Below are 27,641 nucleotides of genomic sequence, written 5' to 3' on the forward strand. Positions count from 1 at the left end.
TAGTGAGACGGAAATGATGTAAAAGATGTTACAAGATGAAAATTATGCAAAAGAGGAGACGAGATGAAAATGACATAAAAGATGTAAAAAGACACAGAAGATGTATCAAGATGAAAATATCATAAAAGACATAAGAAGAAAATCACGTAAAAGACATAACAAGACAAAAATGACATCAAAGAAATGATGTAAAAGACAACAAGAAGAAAATGATGTAAAAGATAACAAGAAGAAAATGATGTAAAAAATAACAAGAAGAAAATGGCGTAAAAACCATGACAAAACAAGACGCTAAAGATGTAAAAGATGTGACAAGACAAGACAAATGACATCAAAGATGTAACATGATGTCAAAGAAGAAAGAAAATCATGTAAAAGATGTAACAAGAAGAAAATTACATATCAAGATGAAATGACATCAAAGGTGTCACAAGATGTAAAAGACAGAAACAACATACAAGACGTAATAAGATGAAAATGATGTAAGATCATGTAAAACTGAAATTAAAGGCAGACTTTACATAACCATATTGTGAAACTGCTGCCTTTATAGTTAGATATTTTCCACAGTGTTACAGTGTTCAGAACAGAATCCATGAAACACAAGAGGGAAGACAAATATCTCCTTACAAGATAAACTCAATAGAAGACAATGTACTGTGACGTACAACAGTTAAGGAATGCAGGAAATGAGCAAAAACTCAAATAAAGCTGGAATTTTTCTTCACACTCGATCATAAAAGAGAAGATGCAGCACAGAAGAAACCCTGCGCACCACATTTACATACATGATTCAAGGTCCAAGAATAATTCATGGCTCAGGTCTATTGTATTTCCAGGTAAGCGACAGGGTTCATTTACATTCCTTTGGCCCGCGGCACAGCGACTGCGAGCGTCCCCACAGAGATGAAGCAGGGTTTTTCCTGTTGCCTGTTGATGTCATATCCCTGCAGAGAATAAACCGAGAGTGTTTCCTGTTGATATTAGGATGTCAGCCCCCATCTGTTTGTGCAATCATACTGAAAGACAGACACAAAATAAAAAAGGATTGACCTCCTCCGCCGAGACACATCCTGACTGGGCAACTGCTCAACTCTCGCTGACCGCACCTTCGTCCTCCCGTTGGAGTCAGTCCCCCGCACACAATGACACATACACACACACACACACACACACGATGTCAGCCGCCTATCCACCTCTACCGCTATCAAATAACCACAGCTCCCAGTACTCAGCTCCAATATTTCCCGTGGACATGCACTATAATTCAAAACAAATCATGTGCAGAAATATGGTGTTGACGGGGTTCCAGCATGAGTAAATTCTCCTGGTTTAAAGCCTGAATTAGTCATGAATCTTTTACATTAGTATTTCAGCCAATGCACACATGGCATTTACAACAATAGATCCATGCTTTGGGATTTAGAGCCAAGCCAGAGCAGTTACTAATACTCACGTACTTTAAATTATCTGTATGTTCAGTGGAGGAAGACATGGGAGGAAAAGTATTAAATACATTGTACTATGTTCAACTTACCACCATCATCTCTTTTTGTTTGTTTGTTTTTCTCTGTTAGATTAGATTCAATTAAATTTGATTAGATTAATTGTTGTTTTGTCGCTGTACTAATATTTCTTTATTTATTCTCATTTTTATTGTTCAAATCACATAGAAATTCTTTGGTAAGACTTTCTCTGAAAGGGCGTGCATAAGACATAAGTCATTACAACGTCATAACCATGTCATGACACCTGTCACAAAGATGAGGAAGTCTTTATGAATGATGTCATTAAGTGTTATTTGGTCAGTTCGGTAAGTTGACATTGTTTGTGGTGTCTTTCTTATGACAACTTGCCATTAGTCAAGCCAATAATGTCTCTGTTACGGCATCTTCATAATAGGTCCAAAATGTACCTCTTTACTTAAGGCCAAAGAAAATATTTATGACACACTTATAATGGTCTCATGACGGCCAGACTTTTTTGTCTTGATTAATGTCAAGTTGTCATAACATTAAGACATCTAAAACTATTTCAACATTGCATTAACAATGACATGTCACTTAATTACATATATTTGTAAAGAGTCCTTCATGTTCATGACAGGTGTTATGACGTGGTTATGACACTGTAATGACAATCTTATACACTCACCTTCAAATAATGTGTTACCCAGCGTGATCCCTATTATACATTTCTTTATTCATCTTTATTCTAATTGTTAAAATCAAGTTGAAATTTTTTGTTAATACTTTATCATAACTGTCATGATATTAAACCTTCCAAAAACATGAAGGAGTCTTTATGAATGTTTATGACATCATCATTAAGTGTCATTCAGTCAATGATGTCATTTTTAATGCAAAGCTGACACTGTTGTTATGACAACTTGGCATTTGTCAAGTCAGTAGTGTCTCTGTTATGGCACGTTTGATCATGTCAAGTTGTATCTGCTGACATATGGTCTAAAAAAATGACTATCTTACAAATAATAGCTGCATTGTAGAACCTTATGTGAGGTGTAATTTAAACAAAAGATCCCTGTGTGCACAGATAAGTTCTGGACCATTACCATTAGACTGGCAGGTTTAATGCCACTCTAGAGGAGGACAGGCTTTGTTTGTTGTGAGAGCTCAGTGAAATTGAGAATGAGGTTCATTTTTTGTTCATGTTTTGTTGCCCTTCCTGTGAGGACATGAGGGATGGTCTTTTTTTTACTAAAATGTCATCTATTTATGTTGATCTCCTTTTGCTGGATGAGTATGAAAAACTTTAATTGTGCTTTAGGAAAATAACCTTTTTTTGTGGCAGACATTATTTATTTGCCAAGCTTGGGACAGAAAGCAGAATATTCTGTTTAAGGCTGAGTTGTAAAATAAACTAATTCTGTAATGACAGGAAGTGTAGATGTAAATGTATTTTAGTGTCTTGTTAACCTCACAAGGATTGGGCACCGTTTTCCATTAGACACAGAAACACAATCAATCAATCAGTCAATAAAGTTATAAACGTATTAAGAAATCCTGACGGTGTGATTTTCAGTAACATCATAAATACAGACATGAATCATCCTGAATTCATACACAACTTCATTCATGAAATTCATTCGAACAATCAGACAGGACAGGACAGACAAGTAGACAATTATTAGCCCTAAATAAACCAGAAATAAAAACATGTTTTCCCTCATCAAAGCTTTGCTGTTAAATTCATGGTATACAGACTACTTAACATTTTTATCAACCATATGATAAACGACATTTATGACATTTGGTGACAGTTGCAGCAAACCTATTATAGCATTAACTAACTGTTATTTAATGCTTAACTAATGTTAATAGCATTTTTATAAACAATGCAATAATGTATTAATTAATACCATAGTTAACATGGCACCATTAGTAAGTAATTACTTGACACATTTGTTAACTATTAATAAACTGTTAGTTGATGCTTATTATCGTATTAAGTAATGCTAATATCATCTTTATAAACTATGTAATAATGTATGAATTGATACCATAGTTAACACAACACCATTAGTAAATGATTATTAGACACATTAGTTAGTTAATACTTATGGTATAAACTGTTAATAGCATCTTTATAAATTGTTAAATCCTGTATGAATTACTGCCATAGTTAACATGAACACCTCTAGTAAATGATTACTTGATACATAAGTTAACTTTTAATAAACTGATAGTAAATGCTTATGACTGAGGACCCTTCTTGTAGTGTTAGTGTGTTACCACGTTTAGACCTCCAGATGTATGGTGATGAGAACCAAGGTTATATAAGCAGAGAGACACTGAGAGTGTAGGAGAGAAGTTCCTAACTAATATAAATGTCAGGTGTGCACTCACATTAAAACTTTAAGGAAAGTGTGCCTAAACTGTGCAACTTTTCCATCGTTTACAACAACAGAGGCTGTAAAGTAGACAAGTGTTTGCTCTAAATCAAGTGCTGCTGCTGATCATGCCCACGCTTTTAGGATTAATACGGCAGGAAGCCTTTACATGAAAGCACATAAAACCACTATGGGGACTATTTCCTGCTCCTGCTGTTTGAATTGTCCTCCTATAGTGTCGGTGGATCGGTAGCAGCTCGCAGGAAATGGAGCTGTGTGCACAGATGGGAGCCCACACCGCCCCACCTCCGACTCAAACGACAGTAAAATGCTACGTGTGTGTGTGTGTGTATGTATGTGTGTTTGTGTGTGCAGCCCTCTCTTTGCGCTTGTATTTGTCACAGTCTGTATTTAGGTATGGAAGGTCATCCATGCATGTGCCTAATTTGTGTGCATGTGTGCGTCTGTGTGGGAGAGCACAGCTTGACTCCGACTGTTGACACTGGCTCGGTGACAGTCGGAACGCTCGGCTGTGTTGACGAGTGGGAGTCCCGCCCCGCCTGCCCCTTTGTGGAGAATGAATATTAATAATTCAAAGTGATCTCAATCTCGGCTGCCTCTGAGGCTGTTACCCATTACCCCGGGATGAGCTGATATTGCTGTTGCATGAAAGGCCACCGACAGGCAAAAGGCAGAGGAGGAAAACTCTGATGCGCTGCTAAAAGGCACCCCTGAGGTTTGTGCTATCAGCTCAGCCGGGGTGAAAGGAACGTATTGCTTTGAGAAGACAGACAAAAAAACAGTAGACCCCCCCCCTTTGGTCCTGGCCTAGATGTAGCTGTCTCTATTAGAAAGTGAAATGTGTATACACAAGGCTGATTTCTTATTTGAATCTATCAAACTATGAGCAACGCTGAAAATGATCTGCTTTGCTGGTGGATGTGTAGCTTGAAGGAGAAATCTGTAATATATTGATTGTAATAAATCATAAAATGACCATGATACGTCATCAGAAATTCTAACTAGAACTTCTACAAACTTGTAACTTGTGCTACTGTTTGCCGAATTCACGTTACTTAGAGTTAAAATGAATGCAGAATGTTTGCTTAGGATTGAGTGTGTGTTTATGAGTCGTAATAAATCGTTAATAAACTTTTAGAAGGACTAGATGTTCAGAATGGTTAAATTGAGCAATATGTCAATGGATTCTGGCAGGCAGTCGTGCCACAAGCGCCACGAGTGTATTTTCAGAGCTTTTGTTTTAATTTACACTTTTAAACCAGCTGATCAACTTACAGTGTAAGTCTTATTGTTATATCATGCTCGTCTTTCACTCCTGCAGCGTTCCTGCAGCCTGCCAGAGCTTCCTCGAGTCTCGGGAGGAAGAGTCGAAGGAAACAACTTGCTTCAACAGCAGAATAAATATGAAATAGGTTGAATGCCTATTTATTATATCATCTATGGTTGAAGGAACAGGAGCGCTGCAGAAACACTTCAGGAGTGCAAGACGAGTGTAACATAATTTGAAAAGAACAAGAAAAACCTGTCCTACACTGTAAGTTGATCAACTGTTTATGCCTAACTGCCTAATTTATGGACTGCCAGACACCATTAATATGTTGCTTAATTTAACCATTGTAAACATCTACTCCCTCTAAAAGATTATTAATGATTTCTTACAACTAATAAGCAGACACTTAGTCATTTGGCAAACAGTCAACATTAATTTGAACTCTAATTAACATGAAATGGGCAAACTAAAGCAGCTGTTCTGGCCCGGATTAAAAGGATTATACTGCAGCTATTGCATTGTTGTGAGTATTTCAAATCTCTTATGACATGTCATAGTCATTTTATAATAAATTAGAATAAATATATTACAGGTTTCTCCTTTAAATGGTATTTGAACTTGCTGTTTGGATGGCTGTGCTCATTTTTGGACTTGCCATTGCTATATTTTGTTCCTATAAAAAAACAAAAAAAACAACTTCTGTTTGTTTACTTGCCATCATTTTGCTCTGTTTGTCTTAATTCCCCTTATTTTCTCAGCTCCAGGCTTAGATAACACATCGCTACAAACAAAAGCCTTTGTGAGAAAATGGCTTCTCGCCCAAAGTGAGAAATGGAGGGTAAAGAGCTGGAGTTGACCTGATGTTGTGTTGCTCGGTCTTCATGCTCTGATCCCTGTAGTGAGACAGGGTGATGTCTAATCTGACTCACACTGCTCGCTTGATGCATGTGTTTTTAGCCTGCTGGCACATGAACTACCTTAATCTATCTGCCTGATGTCACATGATAGCAGCTATCACGCTGGTCACAAATCACTGAAGCAAAGACACATCAGAAGATTAGCTGTTATCATGTTGACAGCTTATTGTCTTTGACAGGTGAGGAGACACATGTAAATACATTACAGGGGAAAAGTGGGAGACTATTTATCAAACTGGATGTCATTATCAGATTTGTGTCCATTATGACTAAGATGATAAGATCTTATTTGCCACCTCTGTTGCGGAGGTTTGAGGTATGCGGTCCAGTGAGAACATTCAAAACACAACACACAAAGTTCCCATGAAATCCTGTTGTGGCAAACAGAAAAGCATGGCTGGTGCACTTTTGATTTGATTTTTTTATGGATCGGCAAAACACACCAAACCAAACAATGAAATGGAAACGGGCCATGCGGGAAATAAGTCTGACCTTCAGAGTTTTAAAACCAAAAGTGAATCGGTGCAAACTGCACCAGAAAATGTATATTTACATCAATACACCTCAATAGAACTTTCAACTTTCATTAATATCTGTCACTTTACTCTGCCATCTAAAAGTTCCTCAACCAGTTACAGTATATTTATGAATGGAAGGTTGTTTCACAGTGGGACACCAGTATAAGAACAAGGCTTTCCACACTGTTGTTAGCCCTGTAGGCAAAGAAAGCATTCCCACTAGGACAATCCTGGCACATTGCGAGTTTGAGGGGGGTTATCCCCTGAAGCTCAACTAAAGCCAAAGCTAAAAGTTGCCAGTGTGAAACGGGGCTTTAAGATCAAAGGTGTAGTCATGGAACATTTTAGAGTGTTCCCATCAGCTGCTGCCCCAATGGACATTTAACCCAGGGATAGTAGAAGTGCATTGTGAATCGTATCGCCCTGAGCTTAGCATACCCCTGGGCTCGCAATATGTGTGAAATGGGGCTAAGTTATCCCAGAGTTAACTCTTAGCCCAGGGCTAAGGATAGCCCTGATAGAATATGAGCAGATATAATATGCAGTGTGAAAAGCCCCAAGCTAACATGCTCACAGTGATGCTAACATTGTGAGGACAGACTGTTTGTTGTGTGAGCTCGATGAAATTGAGAATGAGGTTCTTTTTCTTTTGCTGCTCTGTCTACAAGGATATAAGGTTTGTACTTTTTAATTAAATGTCCTCAATTTGTGTTGATTTCTTTTGGCTGGATGATGGAAAACATGAGTTGTGCTGATCAAGGCTGTGCTAGAAAATTATTTGTATTTTTTTAATGAAAGAAAATGTAATGAAATAATTGAACAATGTGTGCTGTGCTTTTGGTGTCTTGTAAATCCTTGAGGGTTGGGCACTTTGTGTGTAATTAAAAGAAACAGATGAATCAATCAAACATACTGATGCTTAGCAGGTATAACATGAACCATGATCACCATTGTAGTTCAGCATGTTACCATGCTAACATTGGCTCAATGAAGCTATTGTAATTCAAGTTCAGTAACAAGAAACTAAAATCCAATCACCTGTGCCTCTCTAATTCAATTACCTGTACATTCCTATATAAGTGTGTCTGACCCTTCTGTCCCATTTCTTTCAGTTCTCACGCCCCCATTAGTCATCGTCAGCATTCTCAGCAGGAAGTAAGGACAATCAGCGGTCAGCACGGTGGCCCCACAACAAGAAGGTCTCAGGTTTGAACCCTGGTCGTCCCAGGTCCCTTCCCTCCCCATTCTCACAGCGTTTGTGAGAATGGGGAGAATGTAAGCAGGGAGAATGGATGAAGCAGTGAAGCTCATCTAACCTGAGTCCTGATCCCAAGGTTCCAGCCAAACCATTAACATAACCTATTCCTGTTCATCGCCGTGCAATCGACTCCAATCATGCTTCTGTACCTGCCCTCATCCTATCTTTCCAGAGTCCTCTTTGCAATCTGAATAAAACTACCTAGTATGGGCGACAAGTGGCCTGGCTTTTGTTATTAAATAAGCACTAAAAATGCAGCCAAGGTTCATGGGAATGTCATCAGCTTAGCAGGGAGCTATGTGGTCATAAATGAAAAAGTCGCAGGTTCTGGCAGGTCTCTGTAAATAATAATCACAGTGTGGTCTAGACCTGCACTATATGAAAAGTGCCCTGAGATAACTTCTCTTAGAATTTGACACTACACAAATAAAAACTGAACTGAACTCAGTTGAACTGAACTGAATTGAATTGAATTGAACTGAACTGAACTGACTTGGCTTCAGTTGAATTAAATTCATGATGGTGCTAGATCAGTGGCTCTCAAACTGTGAGTTTGCTGATGCTTTCATACTGAATTTACTGAATTTTGATATATTTTTTTTCAGTAGTTGCTTCCTCTACCATTGATATTAAATGTGAGTTGTGAACTTTCTTCGGCTTCTAAAGGGTGGTGCATGCCAGAGGAAGTTTGAGAACCATTGCCCTAGACGAAAAGTCAGAGGATCAACAAAGTTATTACAATTCATCATGATGGAGACCTAAATGTCTGCAACAAATCCATCCAACATTTGTCAAGACATTTCACTCAAAACCACAAATGTCAATGTCATGCTGACTCTGAAGAAAAGTCAAAAGACCACCAAAGTCAGTAGGATTCATTCCCCGGGCATGATGGCAGCCTGTAATTTTATGTCATGCCATCCTCAGAGCAGTGTGTATCTGGGAAGGGCAATTTCAGAATTGCAAAAAAAAAGCACACACCGAGCAGTTTTCATCCACTGCCACTACACAATAAACAAATATTTTGTCTGGCAGAAAGTCGTATTTGTAGCCAACATTTTGAGGGGGGTGACAACACTGTGAATCATTTTAGGCTGGTTCAACTAAAAAAAATCCCATGCTGCCTTAAAAATGTGCTTTAACTAACAATGAGTTGAATAAGTCAATCTTATCAGTCATCTTAAGAGTTTGGAAAATGTAAAACCAAATTGACTAAAAATGTGAGAAAACATTCAAGTTCAATAAGCTTAAGATATCAAGTTGAATCAACTTAATAGTATGAGAGTAGGGAATCAGTTTGATACCCTTAATCATGGTCATCTATTTTTCATGGTTGTTAATGAACAACCACTTTTTGACTGAAGAGAATTTTGACTCTCAAGTTAGCCTGCTAATATGGTGATCAATTTTAAGAAAAAACTTAATTTAGTAAGTTTAGTGAACTCCTAAAAGGACATCAATTCAACTCAAAAGGCTTCAAGTCAAAACAACTAGAAATTTTTAAATGACTAAATTGATTAATTTGACCTTTAATTAATTTCAAACATATATTTATGTAAGATAAAGAGAAAAGATTAGTTCATTCCACTAAATTAATGTATGATGTTTTACAGTGTACCTACATTACATCATAATCATCAAAATCACCCAAAACACCAAAAGCTTTGACATATGTGCAAGCTCTGCTATACAGTTTCATACAACAGACCCAGGGATTTCCAGGGGAATACTTTTTGTGTTAACTTTCGAGTGCAATCAAAGCGAAGTGTTTGAAAAGATCTCTGTTGACCTGAAGTTTTTGAAGCTGTAGGAGGCTCACGCTCTTGGCTCTGATCAATGTTGTTATTGCCAGAGTCTGTGTTTCCGAAATCTCTACAAAGGAGGTTGTGTTACCATGAGTCATAACAGACAAGACAAAAAATATAAGTCCACAGTTTTGGTTATGCAATAATGTGTCTTGAATTGCGTAAAACAGGAGGAACAAGTTCTTTCCTGTGCTTAAGCTGCGTTCATAACTTAATTAACGAGAGTTAGGTTTACAGGTCAACAGCACCTGATCCTTGTCACAGCTGCTTCTCAGAGATCTCCTAAAGAAAATATGTGAACCATTTAACCCCGTTAGAAAGGTCAAAGTCTTTCTTGGCTCTAGTGGCAATTAGGTACATCCAGCAACGAGGTGATTCAGAGAGACAAGCTGACCTAAGTTAAGTTGAAACTGTCAGACTGGATTTTTAATGAGGTGCACATGCTGCTGGTACTCGCTCAGCAACTGTGTTGTACTTCTTGAGACACTGACTGTCATGCACTTAAAGGGATAGTTTGGATTATTTGATATAGGGTCGTATGAGGTGCTTATTGAAAGTCAAGACCAGTCATGGTCTTGCTGAGCACAGGATGTCTGACTCATGGTGCCTTGTATTTCTTCTCTCCAGGTGTGGCTGCTCCGAGTGATTGAGGGAACCAAAAAAAAGGGGGTTACGGGACTTTAGCACACTCTCTTCAACCATCCGGCCTGGCAGAGTGTCTGTGACCTGATGTAGCCTTTGGTTCCTTTTTATTTCTTTTCTTCCTGGTGGGTCCGGTAGTCCTATTTTCGCAGCTTTGTTTCTGTTTGTTAGGGTTTATTTGATGTTTCTTTAGGATTGAGGGAAGAACCCCAATCTGCCAGCCCTCTATGGGTCCGTTTGAGGTGGTTTCCCTTCTTTTTGTTCATTTTGGCTGGCCCATCAGCTCTTAGTGAGTTTGTTTTTTTCTCTGGTTTAGTGTTTTTTTATAATTCATATCATTTTTCCTGTTGTTTCAATAAAATTAACCTTTTTGTTACAAATCGTTGACTTTTCTGATTATGTTAGACCTTTTTTGGCTTTTCCACGGGTCGTAAATTAATTTGGGGGCTCGTCCAGGAAAATGCATTGACATTGATTTTTTGAAGGTGGCCCTTTTTTTTTATTTTAGTGGCAATAATTTGTTTGGCTGCAGACCCTGTCTACAGCAGTACATTGCTTGTTTCTGTGCTGGTACTCTCTGCTTCTCCAAATGGCCGGTGTGCCAGCTGCCATCTATTGTAGCTAATACACTAACTATGGATAAGTACCTCACACAACCCCACATCAAATCATCCAAATTGTTCCTTCAACCTCAGCACAAAGGATATACCCAGGATTTTGGTTGTGAAACCCAGACAACAGAGACAAAGGTGGATGCTCCTGCTTTTGTTGTCAACCTAATGAAATGAAACCCGAGTATCTTTTCAAAGAGCCAGACACAGACGATGAGTAGAATCGATTGTAGATTTCGAGACACTGCCGCTTAAAACCACCTAATGCTCAAATAATTGCCACGAGAGTCCATATGCAGGGTTACTCTTGCACTCCAGAAGAAATAAAGTTCACCCCGGTACGTGTGGGCTGCCACAAACTTAACATGCAGTCTGAATCTCGCTATGTTATCACCGCTCTTCCATTTCCCGGGTTTGCACAAATCCATATTAAGCTGTGATATGTCTTTGGGGTTTGGCACCTTCACACCTTCAGCATGGAGGAGATGAGAGTCGGCCTGTTAAATATTAATGCGGGGCCAGATGCCCGACTGGCCGCTGGCATTTATCTTAACCTGCTCCAGCAGGTGTGAGCCCAGCAGGTCCCATTGGCATCCAGGAGGAGCACTCAACCTCTGGATCATTTAGAGGCGTTAAAGGATTATATCTGCGCTGAACCGAGACTGGACCAATACACCCGAGGGGATGGAGGGAAGGACGGAGGAGAGGGAGAAATGATTGTGTCTTCTCAGCAAGTGGGGAAGAGAGGGAGAGGGAGCTGGGAGATGGATGGGGTGTGGTGTGCGCCTGGGCAAACACTCCCCGCTGTTTGCTTCTCTCTTCCCATTTTTCTCCCAAGGGCAAACAGAGAATCGAGCGAGCTGCAGCTGTCTGAGCGCGGGTGTGTGTGTGCGCGCGAGCGGGTGAAGTTGACCTCCGTGGCCTCTACATAAGTAGCAGGGAATCACCACCAACAAACCTCCCTCCTGGGGCCCTTGGCCACTGGCCCCCATCATTACTCCCTTGAGAGCCGCAGGCAGCGCCACGGCCCCCTGCCACCAGCCTCGTATTAACCGTAATGAGGACACCGCGGCGAGGAGGAGAGGAAGAGCCTGAGTATGTGTCACTGCCGAGGAAAGCGACATTGGCTGGCTTGAAAACACGACAGCGGCTCACCCCCGCTCTCCCCCTTCCTCCCTCCTCACCCACCCCGTACCTTCCTTATTTCCGTGCCTGTATTTTTCTCCTACAGGGCCACGGAGCAGTGCAAGCAGTGAATCGTAGTCCATCATGTTGCTGTAGCATCTGTCCCAAGCACATGATTTTCAGATCATCAGGACAAGCTGTTGAGAATAAGGAAGGGTGGGATGAGACAACCTGGTAGCTATAAAATCAAACTGCAGCCCATTTTGAATCTGGATAGCATGCCATGCCACTGTGCAGGCCTGGAGAGTAAGAGAGAGTAATGAAGTTAGATAATTAGGACATAAAGAAGATAACGGTATTGCATTACAGTTACAGAAGAGACATAATCAGATTACAGATGTATTTTAGTAAAAATAGGAATTATCAACTAAATAATAATTTTAGAACACATTTTCAAAACGAGCACCACCATGCGCAGTACCCACACATTACAGTGCTTCACAAGTTTCACACTACCCTTGTCTCAAATAAAACCAGGATTCTTATAGTGGATTCATTATCACGCTCTCTTGAAAAAATGCTTAATTGGGTGGAAATTGTGCCATTATAAAGAATGAAAGAAGAATTAAAGAAGCATTTACAGGAAAGATCAACCCCTAACATAGCTATGCAGACCAACCACTAATGTTACCTAAACAGACCAACCGCTAACATTAGCTGCACAGACTAACAACTAACTAGGGTGTGTATTGTCAAGTTAAAGTTTACTTTTTCATGCAATCAGAGCAGTGAGGATAGATAACAACATGCCTATCTAGTGGTCAGGCGTTTAACACAACACAAAATGAACTTTTGCATGTATCATGATATCATGATAGTGTTTTTGAGAATCATTACAGTATCACAAAACATGATATTGCAATATCAAGTGTAACCCCTACTGCTAACATTTGCTTCACAGACAAACTACTAACCTTAGCTACACAGACTGACTGCTAACATTAGCTACACAGAAATTTAGTTAACTAGCTATCCATTAACTATACATCCACCTTATCTCTTGCTATTACCACTGCTACTACTAACTAACTGCTGACAAATATTTCGGGACTGTAGGTGGTGATGCTGGTGTGGGATGGTGTCTGGGTAAAAAACACAAGCCCCACACTTTATGGCAGTTTACCTGAAGTTTAAGTGTGAATAGCCACATAAAGCACATTTATATCCTTTAAGGTAAACATGTATTCACAAATAACAAAGGAAGCACCCGCTGGATTAACAAACAATTAATAAACCTGCATAAAATGAACACAAAACATTATACTGGGCTAAAAAAAAAGATGTACCAGAAACAAGCAAAGGCATCATCCCTGTTGTATTTTAGAGAGAAAAAAAAAAACCTAATAGATTTTTAGGTTTGAGCCTGAGAAAGGATTTTTTGCTGTCTATTTGGAGTGTATATTTGATTCAAAGAAAGAGGAGAGGGAGAGTTCATAAGGAGCCAAAGAAAATAGGAGCGCAGCTGTAGAGAGAAAAAGGTTATGACTGATCTAAGGTAGACTGCACGCTGCTCTCTTATCTTTGTCTGTTGGCGTAAGTTTATGAAAAATGGGAAAGGAAATGATTGCTTGCTCCCTCTGAGCTTCAGTAAAAGAAAAATTACCAAAGAAAGGAAGAATGTATTTGTTTAGGTGGTAATTACCTTTTGATTTATTAGAAGCTAGCTTGTGACCTAAAATTTGTGCGCTAAAACCCCCGGACCAGCTGAGTCATGTAGGTCAGTGGGTTTCCAGACTACAATCAGGAGACCAACAGGGGTCATTAAGTGGGTTGTAGACGGTCCAGAGCAAAAGGAGGAACAGAAAACTAACTTTAATCACAGTTTTTTTTTACAAGTTGGAACAAATAGGATTTAGATTGATGATAACTTAGAGTGACCCTAGTTAGATCATTGATTAACTATGAAGACTTTATTATCTTCTTTAAGTCAAAATACTCTCTAACTGGGGGCCAGAGGTGCAATTATTGTGGGAGTTCTTGACATGAAAAAGTTTGGGAATGGCTAATGTATGTAATCAGTATGCTCTGTTAGCCATTTAGCCTGAAGCTGTTCCGTTTTTCCCAGATTTTAAAGTATGTCATTGAAAAAAGAAAGCATGGATTCATTTATCTTTTCAGCCACTTGTGAGGCAGTGGAAAAAACAGTTAATACAACATTTAAATTACATTAACATTTATTGGAATTGTCAGCTAGACTTTTGGACATTCAAATGGACAGTTTTCTGAACTGTAAAGTTCTGCGGGTCAGAACTGCAAACACTCTGCTGTGATTAATATTTCACTTAACATAGTTTTCCCAAAAAAACAAAAACAAAAAAAAAAACTCTCAAGTGCTGAAGCCACATCTGTTCTCTCTCTCTTGAATTGAGAAATTTTGGATCTGGCCTTGTGTCCCACCCACCACCACTGCTTGTGTTAGGTTGACCAGTGAAAGAGCAGCGTGCACAAAGATGGCTAACGTTAAGAGTGCTTCAACCATACCAACATGTTTAAGCCTCAGTCAGACCCAGACTCAGATTATGGCAAGTCTAGTTAGCATCTTTTATGTTATTTGTTTTGCTTGTTAGCTTGTGACTGGCAGTGGCTGACAGCTAATGCTAACTCTTGCTCCCTGCATTGACTGCACGGGAGGTTTCAGGTTTCCTGCCTTACAGTGATTGGCTTTTAGATTTGTTGTGTGCCAAATCAAGCTCGCTAGGGTTATGTTTGAATCACTCTTCTAGGGAATAGCACAGACATCTTCCTTTTCAATAGAGGAATGTGAAAACACTGCTCTAGTGACAAACTATGCACAGATACAAATCAGTATAGTGAAGGTCAGACAATTTAGGAGACGTAAAGATAACACATTTTTTGAATAGCGGGGGACAATATTCTCTCTTCTTGTGACTTTGTTTTGACTGAGGGAAATATCTGTCTCATTAGCAGCTAAATGTTCAACTATGTTCACCAGCTAGTTAGCTAGTTGCTAACTTTGTCTGTCTGCTGTATGGTACTGTGTTGACATCATTTTATCCATTGTTACCATGAAAATGCTGTATACTGCAGCTTTAAAGATAATGTAAAGCAACAATATATGTTCTGAGTGTGCCAAATTTAAATGATTAAAAAAAAATCCCAAAGTATATGAAGTTAGGTCTCAAAATCATGAGAAGATGAACAGTTTTCTCTGCTCCGCGGTCTCAGTTTCAAACACCACTACAATCTGAAAACAACCTGAAACACGGACACTCCGTCTAGCAGCTTTATTGGACATGTCCAGACATGTTTGAGCCACCAGAGCCAGAGGATGGTGACAGGATAGTATATTTTTCTTCTGTGTCGAGCTGCTGGAACCGAAGCGAGCTGTAATGAATTACTGGGCTGATTTGGACTGAGAGAGCTGCTGAAGGTATCTTTGTATCTGACTGTTAGGGAGGGGAGGGAGGGTGAGGTGGGGACGTTCCAGTGATGAGTCGTGGGGCTTATATATCGTTGGGGGACCGTGTCTCCTGCACATCACAGAGCCATGTTTCAGGTCGTGAACACAGAGACTGTGAACAACAACTATGTTCAAACATGTATAATATGTTTAGACAAAAAAACCTTTACACAGACTTTAAAGTGTGCAGTGGTACCTTATAATATGAGAGAAACACATATCATTGAAGAAAAAACTGGATTTCAAATTATTATATATACAGTATTTGGTAGCATGGAAAGGCCACAAGAGAAGCAATGACCTTACTCAGTATTCAAGAAATTGTTCCTTCTCTCCAGACAGTCTCTTGGCATTTTAAGCTCTTGCCAGACTCTGATATGGTGATGTTAACAGTAAGTGTCCTTTTGAAATACGTGTATGTGTTCGTTTAAGCTGAAAGGCCTCTATTGTGAAGAGCTGTCCTTGCTGCCGTTCTCAGAGTGAATGGGGCAATGGGTGAAGGTCATCACTACTGGGAGGAAATGTATAAAAACATTCCACTGCTCTGTGTGTGTGTATGTGTGTGTCTGTGTGTGTGAGTGTGTGAATTGTCGGTCATGCCTAGAGTAGCAGATGGGCATTCTGTATGACTGATGGCCTTGTGAAACATGAAGGTGTTGTGTCAATAAACGATGTTCCACCCCATCCATCAGCCACCACTGACAGCAACATGTGCACATTTTCATCCGTTATACTTTGTGCATACCACACACACACACGGCCTGCACAAAATAGCCCTGCACGCACACACACACACACCCACTTACAGTACCTGTACAGTATTTATACACAGGAACACCCACACAGACCTTCACAGCCAGATACAGCACACACGCGCACACATTCAGCTCTCCTGCACACTCCTACAGTACCGCACTGCTCTGCAACAGTCTCGCTGCATCGATACTGTTACTTATGTGGGAAAATACAGCACTGAGAAATAAATCTTGTCCAACAGAGCATGAAGGTATTGAGTTTTCCACGTGTTGCCTGGTCTTACAGTTACAGCAGTGTGGGACTAGCGCACCTTTACAGCTCCGGGTCTCATGTGAAAATCAACTTTATCCGAGCAGTGTGTGGGTTTTCCCCAAGTTTGGAATTTTTCTCTTGTTTCAACAGCAAAATGAATCATTTACTGTGCATAACTTCAAGCTTTTCTGCGGTGGCACAAAACCTACCTCCTAATTATTGGTCTCTTAATTATATATGCATGAGTTAACACCAAAAATGTTTTTGGAGTATCACATGCTTGGTGAAAGCTTGCTGCTTCACGGTGGATGACACACCTGTCAGCTTCAATTCACAACAGCTACAATGGATTCCAACTGTGATCCAAAAAAAAAAAATGTGTCAGAAAGCATTAAAACATCTAACACCAGAGTGGGACCAAGTCATTGTTTTACAAGTCATAAGTCAGTTTTAAGTTTTTGCTATCAGGTTCCAAGTCAAGACTGGCAAGTCCAAAGTCTAAACTTTGGAATTTGAGTCACAAACAAATCTTAATGTAATCTTAAATTTTCAGCATTGATTTACAATGTTACTTAGCTGTTAAGCTAATGTTAGGTAAGCATTAACTCTCTAACTATGTTAATATTAGCCTTTGGTTACTGTTCTTTGTTCAGCTTCCCTACTAAAGCTTTAACTAGTTGACTAGTCATTGCACATATCAGTTTAATTACTTCTATATATATATCTATTTGGGGCACAAATCAAGCTGCCTGTTAAATGATTCTGAATGTGTCACAATATCTAGCAAGGAGACTGAACATTTTGTTAATTTTTTTCAACATAGTAGTAACAAACACTCATGGAAGTATACTTAAAAATTTGCTGCTCAGTTGCTTAACACCTCCTGTCTCTGCTTGAACCCACCACCCACCTTCATCATCCCCAGAGTCAGAGTCCTGGTTGGATCTGCTGTAAACCACCCCAGTACCGTATTCCTGGTCGTCAACTGGCCTCTGACGGTTTCTGACGCTGTGTCACACTCTAATAGGACCGCTAACTGAGCTGACTAGCTAATACAGCTACAACGCTGGTAGCTGCAGTGCACCAGTGACTCAAGTGTTACATAAGAAAAGATCAAGTTTTGAGATGTATTTTTCTTTTTAAACTCTGACCAACAGATAAATAACGTGGTCAACAAAGACTCCTCTTACCAATTTACACTTTAGTTGTCTAGTAGTGCTAATCCAATAAAGTTTGAAGTTGTTGCGTCTACATCTGTAATTTTTTAACCGCACATTTTGCATCCTCCAAAGATGGTAGTTTTTGTATGATTTTTTTTCCAGCTTGTGCTCAGTAATGCAGTGGTAGTTCTTCGTCATTCTTTCCTCCAACTTGATTGGATGCTGTCAGATTGGTTCCAACAAAGTGGCTCTGTCACCTTACTGAGAATGAACAGCATTAACATTTGTTAATTCAGGAAATGAAGGGAAATAAATTGATTTGTGGCACACCTGGGGGAAAGTATCAAGTATTTTCAAGTCAAAGGGCTCAAGTCCATGTGAAACTACGAGTCATTGGTGTTAAAGTCTGAGTTAATTCTTTGCCAAGTTGAGTCTAAAGTCATTTGGGACTCAAGTCTGACTTCCAGTCCACATCTGTCATATGCACGTTAATTTGGTCATGTATAGTTTTCTAAGTGAAGTAGTCCTTTAAGCCTAGTTTCATTGTACAAAGCAGACTGCAGCATATTAAGATTTGCTGGTGTGAGTAAAACTTTGAAGTTTAATGTGGAAAACATAAGCTGATTTCCATTGCATCAAATGAATGCCAAATATTTGTTAGGCTTCCTCTTAATAGTGGACTACAAATATTCCTGGACTTATTGTACAGTAAAGAGCAGAGCAGCTGTGGCTATGAAACAGTGGGTTTTATTCTCTGATCATATGACTTTTGTGCACATTCCTTAGATGATTTCTTAACTGTAATATATGGACAGTCTTTTGCGGTTAAACAAAACAGAAAACTCAATATTCTCTGAGGTCAGTTCCATCTCTCAACCGTCTGTCTCTGCAGATTAAATCTTTCTCCACATTAGACAATGCCTGCCTGTTTGCTGCTTCTCTGTGTTTTTCAGACAAAAATACACCCACAGCCCCCATGACATTATTACTCTATCTATGGAAGTCTACTTCCAAATGTCAGGCACATCCCTCGAGGAATGTCATACAACCTCCAGCCGAATATTAGATGAGGAGGAGAGCACTGGTCCGACTATACAGGCTATCCTCAGACTGTTAATAAAGACCAGACAATGCTGGATTCTAACTGAATGTTTTCAGCGCGCTGCCAGTGGAGATTACGGACATAGATTGTCGGACAAACCACAGTAGCCTCCTAAAAAAAAAAAAAAATCATGAGCAACTTCTATTTCTCTGTTACAGAAGAAAGCTGCAGATCAATTTTGCCATTACATGTGTTTGTTGTGGTGTCATGGCTTTCTGAATTTTTCATTCCTGGAGTTTTTCCTGGCCCGTGTCGTAGCACCTCGCAGGCCACACACACACACACACACACACACACACACACAGCCGACATGTTCAGACAGTCGGAGCAGACAGGCAATAATATTTCCAGCGATTATCACTAACAGCATTACTTCCATTACACCTCCATATATCATTGGCTTTAACTTTATCCCTCTTGCCAATCCACATTACCCGCGATATTGATCATCTCTGATACCTCAATGTCTCCTTCCTGCCTTAATGGTCATTCTGCATGATGGAGGGTTCACCTGAGTGCTTTATATGGGTTTTGCATGCTGTGAGCATTTTCACGTGCACCGTAGCAGCCTCCAGTTTTCAGCAAATACCCATATTGCCTCGTAATACCACAGCAAAGCTTCAGTAAAAGTAAAATAATGTTGTGTTTTGTGCAGTTGGTTTTCAGAGAATTTGATAATTGCAGTTTCACAGTGGTTTCTGGGGACAAGCAGAAAATTCTAGTGATGTGGAGAATACAGATGCATTCACTTTATCTGACTCTGCTGTTGGTATATATGCTGCAGAATATGAAATTTATTCGTTCCAATTACAAAATCAATATGTTATTGTGGTTTATCATTAATGTTTAATCTCCTCCTGATTATTATTGCATTCATGGTTGTGATAACAGCAAAACTGTTGATTTGGATTGACCTCAAAATTAATCATCACAACTTTAATCTGTTAGGAAAAATGCCAATGGGGATAGCAGGAACTGAAGAGTCCCTTATTAGAATACTGAGGATAACTGCTCTTAAACTTATAATAAAAAAGTGGCTTCAGAAACTGAGCCTGAGTGTAGAGAAGTGGAGGGACCCAGTGGATCAAGTAAAAGAAATGGAGCAGTTAACATATAAAACCAGGGGAAATCTTAGAACGAGACACATACTATGGACCAAATGTTAAAGCTGTATAGAAAGAGGGGTCAAAAAGCCACAACACAACATATGAACATATCACACCACAGCTTAACAAACAACACTTCCTCATACCTCAATGACAGAATTGGTCAAATGTTAATTACTCCCAAACGATATGCAGTATATTACTTACGTCATGTAAGACACATGACATAACCCTCATGCGTTATACTTGTGGTTTACGTTGTAAAACGCTAACAGTTATTTTAGATTTAGGCTATAAAACCACTTGGTTGGGTTTAGGTGACAAAACTACTTGGCTGGGGTTAGGAAAAGATTGTAGTTTGGGTTACGTCACAGGATGGAAGTGACTCGGGCGACAACATAATCACGTGGTTCACGTTGTTTACTTTGTAAAATGGGCACAGTTTGGTTATATTTAGGCACAAAAACTACTTGGTTAGGGTAACGGAAAGATTGTGGCTTGGATTGAAATAACTACGTTATGATTGTCACATAACGGAAGTGACATCACATGCGACAGTTACGCAATGGACGTCATGTCTGTAATGAAATTTTAAGTTGCTCAAAACTTAAATAAGTCTACGCTGGCTTTTGTTTTCACACAGGAGTCATACCCCGGTCTCCTGGGTGGAAGTCCTGCATTTCTATGAACCACCCATCCACCCCACCACCCCACCTCCTCCAATGCTACTATGGGATGTCACCTGACAATGAATGGACATATCTAAGTTGGAATAAGCTGCTTGCACTTATGACCAACATGTTTCTGCTGTAATGATGGGCTGTAACAAAAGTACAGTAACTCAAGAAACTCCAGTAGCCAATAAATTACTGCTGAATTAATCGATATCAGGAGGAGTCAACAACCAAATAGGGGGAGCTCATCCTTTTATATATATTTTTTTATTCTGCATTGTTATCAAGCAAATGTTTACCATATTATTTTGATGATTTGTTGATGAATTATTCATGAAATAACTTTTGATTGTTTAATTGACCTGTATCCTAGTTTCTTACTTACTTGGCTACTTATCAGAATTCATCTCTCCCTATGTAACCTCTTCCTATGGTATGTGATCAAACCTGTATTATCATGTGACCTGCTTTTGGTGGCTGTGTGGAAGAGGGAGGACTATAAGTTGAGAAAAAGTTTTTAGCAACTTTTTTAGTGTTTGTTTTCCCCTTCATTGATTTATTTATTGACATTTACTGTTGTGGTTATTCCATTCTTTGCTGTTTACCTTGGTTACATGTCACTGTTATGCTTCATATATAGAAAAGTGAAGTTGCAAAATGTTGGTTTTGAACAGCTTTGATAAAACACTGGTTCCCAACCTCTGGGCTGAGGATCGATACAGGGTCTCCAAACATTTACAACCAGGATGCAAGAAAACAATATGAAAAGAAAGGTTGAATAACGTACCTTTATTGGCTATACTGTTGTATTTGCTGCAGTCTGTTGCACTTTTTTGTTATTACTCAACCTCATGTCTGTAACAATGTTATACTGTAGAACACTCATTTCTCATTAAAGGTTTTCAGCAGTTTAAGGTAATCAGTCTGTCATCCCCAATTCTCAGCAGTCAACGGTACAGGAAGTCTGTGAGAAGATCCTACCAGTATGTTGCCCTATTTTGCACTAAAACAGTCCTGTCATTCTTTTGAAATGTGATCACACTTTCCAGCACAGTGTGCAGAAGGCTCAAACAAAAAGGACACAAGGTCCTCCAGCAAAAAAGTCTCTTTTTGTTCCAACCAGCAAGTACTACAGTGGCAAATCAGATGCATGACAATCAGTGTTGGACAACTTACTGAAACTAGTTACTAGTTATTGCTCTCAATATTATTTTAGTGTTGCTGTGGCTCAGTGTGAGACAAAACAACTCACATTTCATCTTCTCATTGTAGCTCTTATCACTATGATAAGGAAGTTGTGGACCAATAAAACACAATAGATATGTTTAAAACTCTCATGACATTTTTGGCACGTGTATTGTAGCCTCAACAGGCCTTCAAATCAACTTCAGGCTCATCTTGAGATAAATGATTCACATTGAAATTTGATATATATCCAGTCCTACTTCCTAAATTTAAGGTCGCATGACAATAAATGTGCACAATAACAATGCACATTCCTGGTAGATTACTTTGTAAATTGAACACTGTAATTCTACTGTTTACCTTGCAGTTGCCATCACAGAAGATAAAATGACTGATTTCTATTGTCTCTTGTCTCAGAGTCTTCTAAACTGTGGTGTTTTGGCATCAAACTCATGGATCTGCTACTCAAACTGGACATCGTGCCAGTGTTGCCAGCTTGGGGATGACGAAATAATAATCCAACAAATCTGTCCCTCATGTCCTTATAGTAGGATGGCAAGGCATTGAGTTGTGTAAGCACGACTCCACACACACAGGATTGACCACTGATAAGTAAATTAATATATCTTTAAAAAAATTACTTCAGGTTAATACAACAAGGTTTAAACTTAAAATTATGACTCAGTCATAACAGTAAGAAGACTTGTAAAAGCTTCCAGAAGGTAGACTGGGTGGAGACAATATTTTATTAGGCGGATGCTACTTGCACCCAGGGTAGAATAGCCAATGTGGTAATGTGGCACCCCGGTGTCTGTAGCCAAGAATGCTATTTGCATCTGGAGTGTAAATAGTTAATGTGGCTATTTACACCCACATTGCAGAGACAAACCATGATCTTCCCCCAAAACTAACAAAGTAGTTTTGTTGCCTAAATCTAATGTTGCTGTCATGTAACTTAACTTAACAAAGGAGTTATATTACCATAACTTAAACAAGTAGTTCTGTTGCCTTATCTTAACCAAGCAGTTTTGTTGCCTGTTCGTACCCTGGTATGAATAGACACTTGTCATTTATTTTTATTTGGCTACATAACGTGAGGCTCCTTCCCTTCCAATGATCAGAAAATTTAAATTTCTTATTTTTAATTAGCTGAGGGAACATTTATTCCCCAGTCTACGCATCTGTGATAAAATTGTTCAAATACATGCAGTACAAATGCAAAACAGGTTATGAAACCCTGCCTTTGAAAGGCCTCAGTCCCCTTGTTTTCATCTTGAAAAGTCTTGTAAGTTCCTCTTTTTTACCTTGACTTACTTAGGTAAAGTCTGCCGTTTGATGATGCATTTATACACCTCATTGAGCAGCCCCACTGGTCCAGCACTGCTACCATCTCCACAAATGTGTGACATGTAAAAGCACAGCGAGCGGACAGATGGACACCCAGACTGTTTGGACGCCCCCCCTCATTAAATCCTCCTCGTGCAGTTGACCCTGTGTGGCCAAGAGGACTCTATTCTGGCACCGGCAGTTTATGCAGCAGGACTGGGCTGCCATTCATCACTCATGGCAGGTTAAACCATGTGCACAATCTGTTTATATCCATAATTATAAGGCATCAACCTGCCCATGGGCTGCGAGGGTTCAAGAACATCTGCTTAGAGCACTCCAGCAGGAAGATGACTGTAGCCGTTGAGGTCTATGGGTTATATATCTGGTGGGAATAAATCTGCGGTGATAGGTGTGTTAGGTGTGTTTGTGTGTGAGTGGTCAGAGCGGCTGAGAGAGTACACATCTCTATCTGAGTCGACAGATAGAGCTTAATATTTCTTCGAGAAGGTCAGCAGCAAATTGAGTTGTCTTTTTGCAGTTTTCACAACTTGACTTCACTTCGATGATGCAAATGTTGCAGCAGTGTCCTCTTGCCTCCAAGTCTTCACATGGCCTTCTCTCTTCTTAGTTACTGTCTCTTTTTCCAGGATGATGATGAAATCTGACTAACAGTGGCTCTAGCTTTCAACGGTCACCCAGTTGTCAGTGGCTTCCACCCTGGAATTGATATTTCCCCTAGCTTCTTAAAAGAGTATTCCCCCGATTTTAGAAATGTTGTCTTATAACACTGTCAGACTTAAAATGGACAGTTTATGTTTTTAAAAGATAAGCAGACCCAAACAACGCTACCTCAACTTGAGACAATTTATCAGATATTCACAGCTCACTCTAAAGACACAAAAGGGAGGTTATTATCATTGACACGTCCATCCCTGTCACAGGCACATCCGTTACTCTCTTGCTAATTCCTGGGACATCTTAAGACCATCTGTGGAGTCAGACAATCCAGGGATACAGCATCTCAATATAAGCCCTGACTGACTTGACAGAAAACACGGACTGGACTCACATGAACGTAACTCCAGGAAAAATCTGTGACCAAAGGGGAAAAAAAACAGGAAACCAAAACATATTTTTTCTTTTTTGCAAGTAAGCTTAACTGATTGTTTGGCTGAGAACTGAATTGAAATGAACTGTTTGTGGAAATGGTAGTGAATATTATTTTGTTTTGGGGATTGATTTGAGCAGAAAATACATGCTGGATTTTGGGGCTTTGTGAAACAGACCATTTTCTTTGCTCATTTGTTTGTTTGCTTGTTTGATTGGTTGGTTATTTTTGTTTGTTTTTTTGCCTGCACCTGAACATGGATACACCTATTTGAATTTATTGTTTGTCTGCCTCTACTGCTGTAAGTTTTGCTTTTGGGTATGTTATCTTGAGAGGTCAAGATATGAATGTTGGGCTTTAATATGCTTTACATTTGACTCTTGTGTATAGTTGACTAACTGAACCGAAACTAAAAAAATGTTGACTCACACAAAGCCTTAGTTCATCCTCGACAAGTCGCCATAAAAATGATTTCTTTATGTAGCAAATGGGAGTACAACCTGCATGTTGTTGTGCAACCTGGTGTTGTAGAATGACAATAAATGGACCTTGTACCTTGAGTGTTGCTTCTCTCTGCCAATTCTAATGCCAGCTCACAGCATTTGCTTGGAGTAAGGCCATGAAACTGGTCAGCCAGCTTTTTAATGTGGTCTACTTCCCTTTTTCCAACGTGAAGACAGACACTGCCTCCATTTTTCCACTGTACCCTACTGTTTTTACTTCCTGTGCCTCCTTTTTACAGCCTCTACACCTCCATGGGATGTTGGGCCTCAGTTGGCTCTTCTCTTACTGGTTCTTGGAATGTCTTGTTCTTTTCTTCATATCTTTAACATATGATAAACCAAACAAGTCTTGTAATACTATGTGAAAACACCATTTTATGCTTAAACTTATAGAAACGGTGGCTACATTTACCTCAAAACCTTTCCCCATAGCCACCATTTAGAAAACAAACAAACAAAAAAACTACCTATTTTAACAATTCAGGCTAATGTTTAGCTAAATTATTCACATATTTTTGTACATAGGCAAATCATTGATATGTATAATACACATTTTTAAACCTGGATAAATTTGTTTTGACACAGCAGTCATTGTACCTGACATGCAGAAAATTTACTTTGATAAGCAAAAAAAGCCAGATGGGTCTTAAATTTATGGTCGCATGACAAATGTGCACAGTTGCCTCGAAACAGAAGCTTGATCAACTTACCCACTGGTTCATCTTATCCCATTCTCCCCTACAGCCTATTCTGACTATACAACTTGCTTTAAAAGCTGTTGTTTTTTATATAAACTGGCTCCCCTGGAAGGCTTGTTTCAAACACGTCACTAAATGGCTTCACTCCACTTGTAACATGGACGCCGTAATTCTACGTCTCGACAACAGATTTCTGGCATGATAACTTTCCAGAGCTGTAAAACCCTGAATGTTTTGCACCACTGTGCTGTATTTTGGCATGTGATAAGCCTTTAAACTTATGGATGTATTACTCCTGGCAGAGGGAGAAGTGAAAAGAAAGAGAAGCCTGGGGGATGTGTAAATGGTAAACAGAGTAACGCAGAGGAAAAAAAGGACATGAGGAAAACAGACCCACATAATGCACAAGCAAGCCTGTGAGTACATATGCATATTCTAGGTGGAGCGGAGTGAGAGAGAGACGCAGCCTAATAGCATAATGATATTAATGAGAGACCATTCATCATGTAGACTCATCACTTAAGTTGATGAATACCAGCAATTTAAAGTAGAGACTCAAGTGGAACATGCCTCTCGCTGCTCCGCTAGCTAACCTTTCAGTCTATTATGCCACGTGTCTCCCCAGACTTAAAATGGAATGAACCGATACAACAACTGCTGAATATTTAACCGAACGTATCGGCAACAAAATAAAAAAGATAAGCGAAGCATTAGTGGGGGAAAAAAAACTCAAAAATTACTAAAAGTGTTTTCAAAGACAATCAAGAATCCAATTATACACAGACATGCATGCTCTCGCGTTTGCGTGCGCATGAGCTCCCACGCAGAATCAAACCATCAAACCCCTGGAAACGTCTAGATTCCCAGCTCCCTCTTCTAAGTGCAGCACGGAAAACACATTTTAATTAGATATAGTTAATTAATTACTCCTATCCGTGAACCCTTGTGCATGATTGCAAAACGGTGATATGTTCATTGCTATGGAGGAATGGTAAATAGACACATAAAGTTGTGTGGAAGTGATAGAAATCAAGTGGGGGAGGCCTGGCTAATTAAAGGGATCTAACATTAGCTGATTAGGGGGAAAGCTGAAACCTTATCTGGAAACTTCTGTGGTGAGGAGAAGAAAAAAACACATGCCCAAATGAGATAAAAAAAATAAAGAAGGAGTGCTGTGTTTGCCCCTTGTAGCAATCAAGTCAGTCGTACATGAATAATTCATCCATGAAAAGACATTTGTTTGTGAGTCAGTTGTAAGATTTAAGGCATTTAACTGTTGTTGTGCTTTCTTCTTCTTTGCCTTAGTTAAAAAAGATCACAAGCAGCTGCAGATGTTTTCTGTTTGCGTTAGCTCGAATCCTGTTTGCCTTTTTCTGTGTTTTTTTTTTTTTTTTTTTTTCGTGAGGGATTTAACTGAAATAAGCTTTAATGAATAGGGCTGGGTGACAGAAAGAGACAATTTACATTCAAATTGTAAGTTTGCGCTGACACGTTTTAAAAATAGCAGGAAGATGCTGTTTTAGGGAGAGGGATAAAATGGCACTGTCGCAGGTTCACCAAATAAACAAATCTATTTCTGTTATACATGAGCGGAGGAGGAATATTTTTCATCACTAGCAGAAACAAAGCTCTGTGATTCCAGTTTCTCCCTGTCTGTAAACTTAATTCATTAAAGTATAGAAACCGCATTTATAATTTGACTTTCCAGGCTCCAGGTTTTTCAAATTCCCTCGAGGCGATCTTGGGATTCTGTGCTCACAAGAATGGGGCTGATGTGCAAACACCCAGAAACATTACGTCTCCAGCTAAGGCTGTCGCTGGTGCAGAGCCATAAAAAATGAGGGACTGTCTATTTGAACCTAAAAGGCATACGGCAGCAATTTGGCTATTCACACCCGCCTCCTTATTTTAGCTATAAAGAGCAACAAATTTGCTGCTGATGAGAGGCTGTGGTGGATAAATTGGATAAGTGCAGGGTTTACCTGCAGAAGAGCAGGGTTTGAGTCCTGCCTTGGAAAACCATCATTTGGCTTCAGTTTTCAGTCAGAGTTTGGTTCGGCAACAAAACTACTTAGGTTAGGTTATGAAGTAAAACTACTTGGTTAAGATATTAAAAACTACTTGGTGAGCTTGAGGATACAACTACTTGTCACTGGTTAGGTTGTTAAGAAAACTACTTGGTTAAGATACAAAAAAACTACTTGATTAGGTTTAGGCAACAAATCAACTTTGTTAGGTTCAGAATAAGATCATGGTTTGTGTCTAACATC

Source organism: Lutjanus erythropterus, chromosome 15 (genome assembly GCF_056507025.1).
Source record: "Lutjanus erythropterus isolate fLutEry1 chromosome 15, fLutEry1.hap2, whole genome shotgun sequence".
Taxonomy (NCBI): domain Eukaryota; kingdom Metazoa; phylum Chordata; class Actinopteri; order Lutjaniformes; family Lutjanidae; genus Lutjanus; species Lutjanus erythropterus.